General features: G+C 46.5%; 1 protein-coding gene across 1 annotated transcript in view; it reads right to left on the bottom strand.

The window, feature by feature from the left end:
• Positions 1 to 14,001, bottom strand: part of NAV1 (neuron navigator 1) — a 269,569-nt gene extending 255,568 nt beyond the window's left edge. Inside the window, exon 1 of the mRNA XM_078440775.2 lies at positions 13,789 to 14,001. The gene's annotated coding sequence lies outside the window, so the exon portion shown is untranslated. The remainder of the gene's footprint in view (positions 1 to 13,788) is intronic.
• Positions 14,002 to 14,048: the final 47 nt, after the last annotated feature.

Here is a 14,048-nt window from a genome sequence, read left to right as displayed (position 1 = left end):
GCACCAGCACGCTGAGAATTCCAACAGAATTAGTATGGCAGCCCCAAGGAGAAGTGAAGTCACTCGTTCCCAAACCCCTTCCTCTACCCTGCACCCCCATCCAGCAACAGGCCCAGTGCTGTCCTTCACTTCATAGGGTGCGTGTACTCCTTGTCTCTCCAACACCCGTCATTGTCAGACCTCCACTCTGAACACAGTGCCCAAACCGCTCCAGCAAAGGCAATCATCGGCTTCAAAAGCTAAGTCTAATGGGTGTTTTCCAGTTCTCATGTTACTTGACCTCTATAGCACCTGACATCTTAACAACTCATTCCCTTTCTTTCTTTCTTTCTTTCTTTCTTTCAATTTTTTTTTTTAAATTTTTTTTTTTCAACGTTTTTTATTTATTTTTGGGACAGAGAGAGACAGAGCATGAACGGGGGAGGGGCAGAGAGAGAGGGAGACACAGAATCGGAAACAGGCTCCAGGCTCCGAGCCATCAGCCCAGAGCCTGACGCGGGGCTCGAACTCACAGCCATCAGCCCAGAGCCTGACGCGGGGCTCGAACTCACAGACCGCGAGATCGTGACCTGGCTGAAGTCGGACGCTTAACCGACTGCGCCACCCAGGCGCCCCTCAATTTTTATTATGAAATATTTTAGACATAATAGATGTATGGGAAATAGTTTAACAAACATACCTGTTGTAGTCGAGTTTCCCTAGAGAAACAGTACCAATAGGATATTCATTCATTCATTCATTCATTCATTCATTCATTCTAAGGAACTGGCTCAGGCACTTATGGAGGCTGACGAGTCCTAAGATCTGCAGAGCGGGTTGGTAAGCTGGAGACCCAGGAGAGCCAATGGTTTACTTCCAATCTAAGTTTGAAGGCCTGAGAACCAGGTGAGCTGATGGTATACTAGTCCAAAGGCCAGTAGGCTTGAGACCCAGGAAGAAACTGATGTCCTGGTTCAAAGGCAATCGGGAAGGAGGAATGTTCTTTTATTCTAGGGAGGGTCAACTGATTGGATGAGGCCCACCTACATTAGGAAAGGCAATTTGATTTACTGAAGTCTACTGATTTAGATGTTAATCTCCTCCAAAAACACCCTCACAGAAACACCCAGAATAATATTGGCCATATACCTGGGCACCCCACGGTCCAGTCAAGTTGACATATAAAATTTAACCATCCCATCCATAAATACCATACGGTTTAAGAAAGAAAGCAGTACAAATATAATTTCATCTCCTCCTCTATGGTATTTCTCTCTCCCCACAGAGGAAATACTATTCTGAACTTGCTGTTAATCATTTCTGTGCGTATCTTTATACTTTTAACACATCAAACACTATGTGTGCATTGCATATTTTGATTATATGAATGGAGTCCTACTGCGCACATTCTTCTACAACTTTCCTTTTGACACAATGTTACATCGTAAGGTTCATCTACGTTAATTCATATAGCTTTAGTTTATTCATTTCCACTGCTGTGTAATTTTCCATTGTGCCACTATACTACAACTTAGCAATTCTCTTATTTCCAGCTTTTTGCCACTATAGCACAGTTTTATTGCTACAGAAATTCTTCTACACGTCTTATTGTGCACATTTGTGTTTCTTCAGGAATCTACCCACACGGTTGACCGTCTGGATGTCTTTAAGTTTACCACATTTAAGGTAACACTGGGATTGTTAGATTTTGTTTTTGGTTTTGGACAACCAGAGAAATGCAAGATTGTAGGTCATTGTGATTTGATTTGATTTTTTAAATTTAATTTAATTTAATTTTGAGAGAGAGAGAGAGAGAGCCAACAGGGGAGGGGCAGAGGGAGAGGGAGAGAAAGAATCTTAATGACACAGGAATCAGGCCCACAACCCTGGGAACATAACCTGAGCTGAAATGAAGAGATGGAGGTTTAACCACTTAATGACTGAGCCACCCAGATGCCCTGATCATTATGATGTTAATTTGCATTTCACCAACCATTCATACGATTGAGTACTTTTTCATATGTTTATTGGTCGTTAAGATTGCCTTCTATTCCCATCTCCTAATCTTTTTTCAATTATATTGTTCATCTTTTTTCCTTGATTTATAATTACTCTTTACATATTGTGGCTAACAATCCGACTTCAGTTATATGCTTTTCATTTATCCTTTTCAAATTTGTGGCTTCTCTCTTTTACTACCTTTTCAATAGCTCTATTGAGATAGAATTTACATGTCATAAAATCCACACAGTGTAAGCGTACAGTTCAATGATTTTTAGTAAATTTAAAGAATTGTGTAACTATCACCACAGTCTCATTTTAGAACATTTCCAACACCCCAAAGCAATCCTCCTATGAACCCGTTTGTAGTCAGTCCTAGTTCTTATTCGAACCACAAGCAACCACTAATGTACCTTCTGTCTCCACAGACTTGCCTTTTCTAGACATTAAATGGTATCATATAATATGTGGTCTTTTGCATCTTGTCCCTTTTCACGTAGAATGTTTTTAAAGTTCACTCATATTTTATTTTTTTAAATGTGTATTTTTGAGAGGGGGGAGGGGCAGAGAGAGGGAGACAGAGGAGCAGAAGCAGGCCCCATGCTGTCAGCACAGAGCCCGATGTGGGGCTCGAACTCATGAACCTTGAGATCATGACTTTAGCCGAAGTCAGACACTCAACCGACTGAGCCACCCAGGTGCCCCCAAGTTCATTCATATTTTAGTATATATAAGTAGCTCATTTCTTTTTATTGTTGAATAGTACTTCATTGTATGAATATAGCACATTTTGTTTATTTACCAGTGAATGGTATTCTCTCTGATGAAAAACAGCTTTCATATTTTTCATTGCTCCCACTGGTGCAATGAATTATTTTTGCCCTGCTGTGGTTGTTTTTAAGATTTTTCTCTTTATCTTTGTTTTTTGGCAATTTGATGTGCCGAGTATGGTTTTCTTTGTATTTATCCTGCTTGTGCTTAGTTACACATCTTGGACTTGTGGATTCGTATTTTTTTATCAAAATCTCATACGCTATTTTGCGGTGCCTGCGTGGCTCAGTTGGTTAAGCCTCTGAATCTTAATTTTGGCTCTTGACCTCATGGTTCATGGGAAGGAGCCCACTTGGGATTCCCTCTCTCTCTGCCCCTCCCCTGCTCGAGCACACATGCACGCACTTGCTCTCTCTCTGCAAATAAATAAACTTTAAAAAAATTCATTCACTGTTTCTTTAAGTATTTTGTTCTACCCACTGTTTCTTTCCTCTCCTTAGAGAATTCCAATCATATATATATTAGACATCTTGCTATTGTCCTACAGCTTGTGAATGCTCTCTTAATGATTTCCAAACATTTTTTTCTTTTTTTGCTTTAATTTGGGTATTTCAATTGGCCTTTATTCAAATCACTAATTTTTTTCTTCTGCAGTGTCCAATTTGTTGTTAAGCCCATCTAGTACATTTTTATTTTCAGATACTGTATTTTTCAATTCTACAATTTGCATTTAGCTCTTTCTTGGAATTTCTGTTTCTCTTGAAATAACCTATCTCTTCACTCATCCTATCTATTTTTTTTCCTTTAAATTCTTCAACACATTGATGATAGTAATTTTAAAGTCATTGTCTGCTAATTCCCATAACTAGGTCAACCGAAGGTTTCTTATGGTTATGGGTCACAGTTTTCTGCTTCTTTATTTTATTCATTTATTTTTAAAAGTTTGTTTATTCATTTTGAGAGAGAGAGAGAGAGAGAGAGAGAACAAGTGGGGGAGGGTCAGAGAGAGGAGACAGAATCCCAGGCAGGCCCCGTGTGTCAGTATGGAGTCTGACTCTGAACTTGAACTCACGACCCGTGAGATCATGACCTGAGCTGAAACCAAAAGTCAGATGCTTAACCAATTGAGCCACCCAGGCGCCCCTGCTCCTTCTTTATATGTTACATAAAATTTGACTGTTCTCTGTAACTTTTGTATAAAATAGCAGTGGAAACTTAAGTTTGATATTTTTTGTTTGGTTTTGTTCATTTCCCAGGGAGTACAAGCTCCTTCCTCTGTTTGGTGGTTAAGGTGAACCAACATTTAGGAGCATTACACCCTCTTGAGGAAGTGTTTCTTCTGTCTTTATGAAATGATTCTCTTTATCTCTGATAATATTCTTTTCTCTGAAATCAATTTGTCTGGTATTAATATAGCAACTCTAACTTTATTTGATTAGTGTTAGCATAGTATTTTCTTTCTTATTCTTTTATTAATGTTTTTATATGAATTAAAAATTTTTTTAATGTTTATTTACTTTTGAGAGAAAGAGAGAGTGTGTGTGAGCAGAGGGCAGAGAGAGGGAGACACAATCTGAAGCAAGCTCAGGCTCTGAGCTGTCAGCACAGAGCCCTATGTGGGGCTTGAACTCACGGACCATGAGATCATGACCTGAGCTAAAGTTGGATGCTTAACCAACTGAGTCACCCAGGAGCCCTTATGTTTTTATGTTTAAGTTAATTTCTTGTAGATAGCAGATAGTTGAGTCTTACTTTTAAAAAAATCCAATCTTGGAGCTGCCTGGCTGGCTCAGTCAGAGAACATATGACTCTTGATTTGGGGGTCGTCAGTTCAAGCCCCACACTGGATAGAGAGATTCCTTCAAAAATAAATGAATAAAATCTTCAGAAAGTCCAATCTGACAATCCCTGCCTTTAAATGAGGTGTTTATACCATTTAGATTGAATGTGATTATTGATATGGTCAGGTCATGGAATATGCAAAAGCCAAAGTCTCCCTCCCCTTCAGGTCTCAGGGCCCAGACACTGTGTCACTAGAAGCACATTATGAGACATCCAGCAGCTGCTAGGTGAACAAACCCCCTAATTCCCAGACAGCCAAGCCTGAATCTCACCATTCCTGGCTCATCCAGCCTTTAAACCACGTTCGTCCATCTTTCCCTATAAGGCTGGTGGTTGACACAGGGTTCGGAGCATTCGGGCCCTGGTCCCACCAAAGGCCTTGGGCCCTCAAGCTCTGCTGTGGTCCTTGATCTCACTCCCTATTCATCTCAGTGTCAACCTGCTTTATAACCATAGGGCTGTATTTTATCTCTGACCTAGCTCCTGTTCTGGCATGAGGACTGCTCCCTGCTTCTGTATCGCACCAAAACTGATAGCTACCACGCTGACGTGTGCACATCTTATCTCTCTGGCCACGCTATAGCTTCCTATTAATTGTTACTTTCTGGTTTTGGCCCTGCCCACCGCTGCTCTCAAAGACTTCGCTTGGACATACCCTCTGGGGATTCCCGGCCGCTTCTTGTAGTGACACCAGAACGTTTTTACCCTTCTAAGAATCGGTCTTGATAGAACCTCACACAGTGGGCTCCCTCAATGACCACCACTGCACTGTCTTGGGCAGCTGAAGCTGGCCATCCGTCTCAGCCTCCTGCCACCCCCACCTTGAGAGTTCAGTATACATCTCCCCCTTTCTCTGAGTCTCCTTTTCGGAGAAACGAGTTTCATGATTCTTAGTAAAGATGGTACAGTGAATATTTCCAAAACCTCATGTTTTCTCTTAGCAATGCCCAGGCTCTAGAAATTGCCTTCCCTCTGAGAAAAATGCATCTCCTCAGGTGCCGCCAATGCAGGTATCCACCTGGAATGACCATCCTGCTTGTGGCAAAGTGTGCTTCCCAAAAAGGGCCGCGATAATGTTTCCTATCCTACCTGCTCCTCCAGAAATTTGCCATTCACACATCAAGAGGAGGGGTCTGCGTCCCCTTTCCTTGAAATTGGGTGGGGCCTTGTGACTGTCTCAACTGGAAGAGTACGGGGGAAGTTCTGCTATGTGCCTTCGGAGGCTAGGTTACAGAAGGCAAGGCAACTTCCTCCCGGTTCTCTCTGGGGATGCTTGCCCTTATGCGGTTGCCATGCTGTGAGACAGTCCTGACCTCATGGATTGCCTACAGGCAGGGCTTCTGTAGGCTAACTGTAACAAGACAGATGCATCTGTTGCCAGCCATGTGAAGAAGGAAGTCTCCACGATGACTCTGGCCAGCTATCATCGGATTGCAATCACATGAGAGATCCGGAGCAAAAGCTATGTGACTGAGCTCAGTAAAACCCAGAACCATGAGAGGTAAAAATAACTGTTGTTGCTTTGAGCTACTCAGTTTGGGGTGATTTGTTAGCCAGCAATAGATAACTGGAACACCTTCCATCTTTACAGGTCAAGGGCCTAGCCGCCCTTGATGGCCGAGTTCACTACCATATGTTCAGCTCCTGTAAAGCCTTCCTGACTGCTGCAGTGGAGTCTTCCTGTCCCGAGCTCCCAATGCTCTTGGCCTGTGCAGTCTCCCATACCACACGCAGGTGCACACTTCGTCTCACCTCTTCCTGTAAAGTCCTGATTCATATACTCCCGGCACCTTGGCCAGCACTGGTGCTTACACATCTGGATGGGTGATGGGGAAATGCATCTTGGAGAGTGAACGTTTGCCAATGGAGAGAAGTGTCCTGAGTTGCAAAATAGCTTCCTCTACCTGCAAAGGCCTTTTTCTCTGACTAGCGTCTCAGGATATTTTTGGTTTCTCTACTAGGAAGCTAAGATGTCATGAGTGAGAGGCAGAAGAATTTAAGTATCAGGCGATGTTGGTGAGAAAAGGATTGTTGGGGGTTTTCTTTTAACTTCTTGTGAGTAGGCTCCATGACAAATGTGGGGCTTGAACGCACCTGAGATCTCACCCTGAGATCAAGGGTCACAGCCTCTAGGGACTGAGCCAGCCAGGCACCCCCAGGGTGGAGGTTTTCTTAAGGTTACAGAATAAAGGGCCACTTAGGTTACAAAGGCCCCTGATAAGTGTCTTTCACAAATTCACCAGCAGATGGCAGCCTTGCTCCTGGTTCTTACCTTCCAAACTATGAAGTGAATTTACTTGGCGCATGCATTCATAAAATATTAAAAGCATTTGCTCCATGTAAGGCACTGAATGAGCTAAAAAGAATAAGCTACAATACCTTCCCTCTGAGACCTTCTTGTCTAGTAAACTCTGTGTCTCTTGAGCTTGTCCTTGTTTTTAAAGTTTATTTATTTATTTTGAGGGAGGTGGTGGGAGGGACAGAGAGAGAGAGAAAATCCCAAGCAGACTCCATGCTCTGAGCATGGGGCTCGATGCGGGACTCGGACCCACGAACCTATGAACCATGAGATCCTGACCCCAGCCTAAACCGAGAGTCGGACACTTAACTGACTGATCCACCCAGGCAGGCGCCCCTTGAACTTGTCTTTCGACTGATGACTCCAAAAGTTAGCCAATCCTTTCTTCTGTTTCAGAGTCTAATTTCGTATTGATCCTGATGGAACAGAGCAGTCAAAGGTATTGCCTAAAGTCTGGTTATTTCCAATCTACTTTACTGTTTTAAATCACTGCTGTCTGGCCAGATAACCATAGAGAGGGCTGGAGCAGTTGAAGTGGTTCCAGACAGGATAACAGTGAAAACAGGTTTTAAAGAAAGGGGAAAACAAAACTGATCAGGAGCAAAGGACAGCTGGTGATTGGAGCGGAGTCTTTCAGAGAAACTTCTCCGGAGCCTTCAGCCCAGGCCATGGCTGCACTTCTCCCTAGAGCCTGTCAGACTCAGGATAGCAGTAGCCTGCACAGGGGCACTGGGAGCCCTCTTTCCCTTTTCCCTCTCAGCCCCTCCTGTTTGTCCCTGCCCGCACTTAATTTTATAAGTTTTTCAGCCTGTTCCACATTTATTTACTCTTGAGGACCTGACACTGAGCCTCCCCTGAAAAAGTTTCTGAATCACCTTCCAAGCTTCCCTGGAACATTCTTTTTTTTTTTTTTTTTTTTTTTTTTTTTTAAATGTTTATTTATTTTTGAGACACAGAGAACGAGCAGGGCAGGACAGAGAGAGAGGGAGACACAGAATCTGAAGCAGGCTGAGCTGTCCAGCACAGAGCCTGACGTGGGGCTTAAATTCACGAACCATGAGATCACGACCTGAGCTGAAGTCGGATGCTTAACCCACTGAGCTACCCAGGTGCCCCTCTTTTTTTTTTTTTTTTTAATGTTTATTTATTTATTTTAAGAGAGAGAGAGTGCAAGTTTGGGAGGGACAGAGAGAAAATCCCAAGCAGGCCGTGTGCTATCAGTGCAGAGCCTGAGTAGGGACTCGATCCCACAAACCGTGAGATCACGACCTGAGCCAAAATCAAGAGTCAGATGTTGAACCGACTGAGCCACCCAGGCACGCCATCCCCTGTAACATTCTTTGTGCTTCACAGTGTTAATGTCAGCTTGAAAATCAGAACAAATTTCCTAAGCGGGAGCCCTCTGTAATATCCCCTCTAATCCTTTCCAGATGGATTTCCCTTTTTCTCGCCTCCAAGCACTTTATCTTCATGACATTCTCTTGCAGACTTTTTGGTCTTTTGCCTTTGGCCATCAGGCTCATTTCTCTTGCAAACCCTGAGAGATTCGAAGGGCTCCTCCTTGGGAAACATGAATACAGAGGCAGAGAGCCCAGGTCAGGACAGCCAGACCTCATTCCACAGCACCCCCTTTTTAAAGTAATCTCTACATCCAATGTGGGGCTCAAACTCATGATCCCAAGATCAAGAGTTGTGTGCTTGGGGCACCTGGGTGGCTCAGTGGGTTAAGTGCCCTACTCTTGATTTCAGCTCAGGTCATGATCTCACGGTTCATGAGTTTGAGCCTCAAGTCAGGCTCTATGCTGACAGGCGGACCCTGCTTGGGATACTTTCTCCCTCTTTCCCAGCCCTTCCTCTGCTTGCTCTCTCTCTCTCTCAAAAATAAGTATATTTTTTTAAAAAGCTTTAAAAAAAAAAGAGCTGCATGTTCTACTGACCGAGTCAGCCAGGTGCCCCACCACAGCTCCTTTTTGACTTGCTTTGTCAAGGCTCAGCAGTGTAGAGCCAGATCCAGAAAGATCCAGGGAAATCCAGAACTGCAAAGAGCCTGGGTGTCCCTTACTGGTCCCAGGGGTCCACAGAGGCCTGCCAGGGTCTCCTGGAGTGACACAATGAGAATGATACACTTCCCAAGAACTCCCCTTTCTCTTAATGTTCAATAATTTTCAACATTATCTTTGAGAAAACATTTTTTTTTAAGTTTATTTATTTATATTGAGAGAGAGAGCGCGCGAGGGAGCGAGATCCAGCAGGGGAGGGGCAGAGAGAGAGGCCCAGAGGATCTGAAGCAGGCTCCACACTGACAATGGAGAGCCTGATGTGGGGCTTGAACCCACAAGCTGTGAGATCATAATCTGAGCCGGAGTCGGATGCTTAACGGACCGAGCCACCCAGGTGCCCCCAACATTATCTTTTTATTAAAACAGAGATTTGTGAAGGAGAATGCAAATTTAAATAAACTTTCATGATAAACTTCAGACTTCAGAGACCTGGGAGTGGGCTGATGTTGCCACTATCCTGAGTTCTTCCAGAGGGACACGTCCACCCCTCTGCTCTCAGGGGAGTCCAGGGGGAACTTCTGAGAGCGTGGGGGTAGTCTGCCCTCTCATGTCACGGAGGAAGAAAACCGATCTAGATTATAGCGACAGCCTCTTAACTTAGTTGCTGCTAAGTGGTTACCTCACATGCAAAAGAGGGGGTAAAAATAGTCCTTACAGGGGGCACCTGGGAGGCTCGGTCGGTTGAGCATCTGACGCTTGAATTCAGCTCAGGTCGTGACCCCAGGGTCTTGGGCTGGAGCCTGCATCAGGCTCCGCACTGAGTGTGGAGCCTGCTTAAGATTCTCCCTCTCCCCCTCTGCTCCTTTTCCCCCCCGCTCTTGTGCACACTCTCTTTCTAAAATAACAATTAAAAAAATGAATGTTAAAGAAATAGTCCTCACGTCTTCAGTTACTGTGAAGATTAATGGAGATGATGGTGTAAAGGGTCTGACATGCAGTCCGTGCTCAATAATTAGGTGTGATTATTATTAATGTTCACCTATTTTTGAGAGAGAGAGACAGAGACAGAGACAGAGCATGAGCAGGGGAGGGGCAGAGAGCGAGGGAGACACAGAATCGGAAGCAGCCTCCAGGCTCCAAGCTGTCAGCACAGAGCCCGATGCAGGGCTCGAACTCACAAACCACGAGATCATGACCTGAGCTGAAGTCAGATGCTTAACTGACCGAGCCACCCAGGCGCCCCTCAGAACTGCATTCCTATCTCACTTGCTCTAAGAAAACTTTCTTGGGGCACGTGGGTGGCTCAGTTGGCTGAGTGCCCAGCTCCTGATTTTGGCTCAGGTCATGACCTCACGGTCGTAGGATTGAGTCCCACGTTGGGTGCACACTGGGCATGGAGCCTGCTTGGGATTCTCCCTCCCTCTCCCTCTGTCCCTGACCCACTAGTGCCCTCTCTCTCTCTCAAAAAAAAAAAAAAAAAAAAGGAAGAAAGAAAGAAAGAAAGAAAAGAAAAAACTTTCTTGCCCCAGTGCCCTTCTTCACAAAAAGAATTAAGCATTCATCCTTTGTCTACACACTGTCCTCTACACCCCTTCCCTTTTGCCTCTGAAAGACAAGGGCCCTGATATTAGTTTACCCACGAGATTACGAACGGTTTGAGGTCAGGATCCAAGTAATACTCTTACCCATATTCCCAGCACCTACAGTACATGACCAGCACAGAGTAGGACTTTAATAAATGTCTGCCGGATGGATGGATAGCTGGAAGGGCAAACAGATGGCTGGATGGAGGGATGGATGGACAAATGAGAAATCTGTGGCCCAGCCTGGATCTCTAAGCTCTCCGGGGTGATGGGGAGAGCTCAGCCAACCACATTCCTTCACTGTCAGTCTCTGGCCTACACTCATGTCCTCCCCACCTGGGATCAATGAGAAAAAGGAATACTTTGTAGCAAGAAGGGAGTGAGATGTGACCTCAGGATGCAGATGAGAGAGGAAGGAGAAGAAGTCGTCAGAGAAGGCAGCAGAGGAGTTTGGAAGTTGGAGAAGCCTCTTGCCTGCCTGTATAATGCCCTACTTTCTCTCCGGTAGCCAGCTGTCCAATCCAGAGGCACTGGGGGGGTAGAGTGCCTAGCGAGGATACTGAAGAGTTGAGACATTTTTCAGAGTTCAGAGAAGAAACCAAGCCCCGCTGTGTGTGCCCAATCTCCTTCTAGAACCCCCAGCAGAGAATCTCTTGGTGATGAACTCTGACTGTATTATCTCTGCAGATTTGGGTGCCATTGGCTGGGCAGAGCCGATCAGGGCACAGTTACATAACTGAGGTCAGCCGGAATGAGTATCTCTGCCCTAACAATTTCAGCACGTGTGATGTCCCAAGTGTCGATGGTGTTTACTGGCCTTTTGTGTGATTTCAACGTTGGGCTCATGCCTGTTTGCATGGTTGGTGACCCCCAGCACACCTTTGATTCACCTCGATCCCAAAGTCCTGCCTGATTCCCTGAGTCTTCTTTACCTGCAAATGAGCTGCCCAAGCCCAAGCCCAAATGGTTGGCAACAGGGAGGGTGACAACCAAAAGGTGCGAGGTTCTGCAGAAACAGTAGACGAGGCAGGGCCTCCTTGGCTTCCTTTACGTCCAGCTCTGCCTAAACAGCTCTAAGACATGTGCGCTGACACGGCCTTTGGGTGAACATGCAGGGCGACCATATATCCTGGTTTGCCCGGGACAGTCCTGTTGCCTTCGTGTAATTATGAATATCATCACTATACTGGTCACTGTTAAAAGCATTTCACTTTGGATGACACATGACATAGCCCCTCTATTTACAAGGTGCTTTAAAATCCTCTGGAAGAATCCCAAGTGTGCCTGCGGTTACCACTGTCTTTCTCTACAGACACTGCACAGCACAGGCTGGCATGTCATTACTGGAGAAATCCACCAACAGGCCCACGACTCCAGAGAGGACAAATCCAGGCCAAAGAAGGACATGCAGGCGTTTGCCCTTTTGCAAAATCTTGGGCAAGACTCCAAAGCTTCTCTCTCCAGGATCTCGGGAGCTAAAGGGAGAGAGGATAATCCCATGAGACCACCACCTTTGGGCAGCAAGCCCATGGTCCCTGACACTGTAGTTCTGCTATTTAATGTGCCTGCTAATCTACTGCTTGCTCAGTGCAGGGATGGCCAGGAATTCTCCTGGTTTTTCCTCCTACATCTTGGTTGGGTCAGATGGGGATGGCCCAATCTGCAAGAAACACTGGTTGGGTGCTTGTAGACTTCCCAATCCTGGAGGGCCCTGTTTGTTGTTGTTGTTGTTGTTGTTTTTAATGTTTATTTATTTTTGAGAGAGAGAGAGAGACAGAGCATGAGTGGGGGAGGGGCAGAGAGAGAGACACACACAATCCGAAACAGGCTCCAGGCTCTGAGCTGTCAGCACAAAGCCCGACACGGGGCTCAAACCCATGAACCGTGAGATCATGACCTGAGCCGAAGTCAGATGCTTAACCAACTGAGCCACCCAGGTGCCCCGAGGAGGGCCCTGTTTATATGAAGGGGCTGGCCAGGGGAAAAATGTTTCTTCTGGATTATAAGATGCTTGATTTTATTCCTGGATGAGAGTTGATTCAGCCATCCTGGAACTTTAAATGAAGCCTTTGAGGGTCTGAGCCCCTGCCACCAGTCCAGGCTGGCAGCTGCATCTGTAGGTGACTTGGGGTGAAGGGTGACCAGCTGCCTCCAGGACCTGCCCCCACCCTGATTAACTGCTATGGGCAGAAGGAAGCGGTAGTACTTCCTTCTCAGAGAACACTCTAGAGCCCAAGAGAGCTGTAGAAAGTTACACAGGGTCACACCCACAGAACATACACAATCACAGTGAAATGTATACCCAAGACCTGAGTGTAGTTCATTCGGTCTGCACTCAGTGCAAATAATGTCACCGAGCCCTGGAGAATGGGAGACAGCACCAGCCCTCGGTCTCCCTCTGACTTAGAAATATAGTGAACAAGCTACAAGAAACTGCAAACTAGAAGATCTTGTCTCCCGGAGGCTCTCACTTCTTTGTCACTCTTCCCTTCCTGGGAACATCAGCCTCTTAGATTCTTCCTGTTCCTCCAAACCCAGGTCCACAGGTTCCCAAACAGAGGGCAGTGCTCTGTGCCCCCCGGGGAGGGCAGGGCTGTGGGGGATGGAACTGGCTTGAGGGCCTAGGGCCCCTGGGGACTTCCTTCTCTGTTCAGGGCATTGGGTTTCTGGGCTATCCCTGAGTCCAAGAAAGAGGTGAAGGCTCTCCTCTGGTTGAAGAGGCAGCTCTGCAGGGAGTGAGCCTCTCTGCCCTGTGCAATGCCTGTAGCAGGCACTCAGGGAGGGCTGGGAACTGCGTGAAGGTGCCATACCCAGTAATAACTGCTCCAGGGGCGGCTCTGAGTGGCCTGAGTCTGTACCTGTCATCCTGAAGCCTGGAGGCCCAGAGAAAAGTCCCAGAGGGGGCACCCACTTTTCAGAACTGCTGCTTTTGGGGGTGGGGTGGGGTGTTCTCCTTTGGGGAGCCGGGAAGGTGGGAGAAAGCTGAAGGGACAAGAGCCCTTGGACGAAGGAGTTAACAGTTGAATATCTGTCATATGGTGGCCACTGCTGAGGGCTTACGGGTCCTATAGGATCTCATTTTAACCCCCACAACATCCCTGTGGATTATACTCCTTTAACAGATGCAGAGCCTGAGACCCAGAAGGGGTAGGTGTCTAGACCAGGGGCTCAGCTAGTAAGTGGAAGGGGCAAGATCAGAGCTCAGGCCTGTCTTACTCTGGCGCCCCAATGTGTCCCTTACCCCTTGCCACCGGAACATGCGAATATAAGACTCCCCCTGCCTCTCCTCCATTTACTCGGGGCACAAGTTTACCGGGAGTCTGATCTCTCGGCTCACATCTGCAACCTCTCATCTGGCCGACAGGAAAACCCCTCCGACAGGTCCGGGCACGTGCTCTCAGTAGTAGTAGCAGCAGCAGCAGCGGAGAGGCGCACAGTGGGTCCGCAGAGGCAGAACTGGCGTCTCCCGCCTGCGCCTTCCGGCCGCCCCGGGTCTGGGGCTCGGGCGGGGTGGGGGCGGCGGGAGGGCAGCTCCGCGGGGCTTCGCGCCATGACATCAGCCCTGCTGTGGTG

Source organism: Panthera onca, chromosome F1 (genome assembly GCF_046562875.1).
Source record: "Panthera onca isolate mPanOnc1 chromosome F1, mPanOnc1 haplotype 2, whole genome shotgun sequence".
Classification (NCBI taxonomy): domain Eukaryota; kingdom Metazoa; phylum Chordata; class Mammalia; order Carnivora; family Felidae; genus Panthera; species Panthera onca.
The sequence above is the reverse complement of the archived record's forward strand: the minus strand, read 5'-3'. Positions and strand labels throughout refer to the sequence as shown.